Source organism: Alnus glutinosa, chromosome 7 (assembly GCF_958979055.1).
Source record: "Alnus glutinosa chromosome 7, dhAlnGlut1.1, whole genome shotgun sequence".
NCBI classification, from domain to species: domain Eukaryota; kingdom Viridiplantae; phylum Streptophyta; class Magnoliopsida; order Fagales; family Betulaceae; genus Alnus; species Alnus glutinosa.
Genome location: NC_084892.1, coordinates 29,775,286 through 29,777,203, shown reverse-complemented (window position 1 = coordinate 29,777,203; position 1,918 = coordinate 29,775,286).

Below are 1,918 nucleotides of genomic sequence, written 5' to 3'. Positions count from 1 at the left end.
AAATGGTTGCAGATGCGTCCAATAACGTAAGCTTTTGAGTTGAGTATTGTCTTAATATATTTTATTATAGTGTCCTCAAAGAACTCCGGCCCTTGAAAATAAATCTTTTTAATGATGGTATCAGAGCCGATGGTACGTAGACTCCCACGAGATTCTAACCCTAGCTGCTTGTACTACTTTAATGTGCTGATCAATGCCCTGCCTGCACTTTTAGATGTCTTTATCCTTGTATTTCCCTCTAATGGCGTTAACAAATTAAAGCATGCAAAGAACTGCCCAGGAAAAAGATAAAATGCAAAGAACAGGATGGCCGTACATAGGCGTGCTACCTTAATCCTGTGTCCACATGATCAGACAGTACGAAGATGCCAAATTTAAACTAACCAAAGCACACTCGATCATATGCATTCTTGCTGTTCGAAACTTTAGACCCCACTTATTAAATTGGAACTATATATAGAATTTATATATGCTTCTTTTTTCTTAGACTTAATTTATAATGGAGCTAGCTATATCATTCGATTTGTCCCTCTTTCATTTTTCATGACCTTAACACTCAAGTCCTACGTTGAAAAAATAAATAATTCATATAAAGAATTTTAAATTAACTCGTCTTTTTGAAGTGATAACGTTTTTCTTTAGGCCACTCAATCACATTTTATTTTATGCCCGGTTTCATATTGGTTCAGAAGAAGCTCGATCAGCCTATATATGTTTTGTGACAAGCTAGATGAAGCATCATTGTTGCCCTCGAAAAAGGTTGAAAACACATTATTTTTAAATCGCCATTGTTTTTTCCCAAAGAAAAGCATTATGGGTCGGTGCTTGAAATATTGTTCATTGCATATGTCCACTAACTAAAATACATTATCACATGAAATATAAAAACACTTCGTTGTTCGATCACATGATTAGGCTACGAAAACGGAAGAGTATTTGACATGATTAGGTTTTTCGTAAATTACGACGTTATTATAATTTTCTTTTTCCTCGATCGGAATAATAATGTTCTCTCACGTTGGTTTATATATATAATAATAATATATTGAAGACTCCGGACAGAAACTTTTTTAATCAGTAACTAGCTCGTAAAGGGATGTTTATGGTACGCGTTGTTAGTGGCTCTGTAATGATTCATATGAACCTTTGATTACGAAATTGTGCACCCCAAGATCCAGCAGAACAACAATATTATAAATAATCTTCTTTTATTTTTATACCATATCCTTAATTACCCTTTAAAGTCATTAGGGCAATAAATTATTCTTGTTGCTAAGTTTTTTTATTCGGAAAAGTACCATGAATCTCCATAGTGGTCGGGGACCAAGCAAGGTTTGAGTTGGGTCCAGCTTTAGTTGAAATTGAACTCGTAAGAATACGTATTTTAATCCCAACGAGTCCAGTTTTACCTGAAATCTCAATAAAACTTTATGAAAAAGTACAGTTTTGGGGCCTCCCATGTGCGATCAGAAATGTGATACACCTCTTTTAAACGTGATAAAGTTGTGAACTTTAGCTAATGGGTGCGTGAACTCACTACTAAAGTGACTACTTTGCAGTGGATCCTTACATACGGTACGGTATTTAATTTTATCCATAATTATTGTTACAATTATTATTAATTAGAACTATACTATATATTTTTTTTAAAAAAAATATTAATGATAATAATATCCAAACTTCAAATTTTCGACATACAGAATATTTTCAGCGATTTCAAGGAGTTTTAAAATAGTAATATTTTCTAATAATAAACTTATCAAATTTAATCTATTGAACTCGATTCTATCATTTACATAAAATGAACTCATGATATTTTTTTAAGAAATTGTTTTTGGTGCACACATCAAAACAGATTTATTTTTCTTTTCTGGTCCGATTAACCACTGAGAAAATATTCTAGAACCCTCATATATTC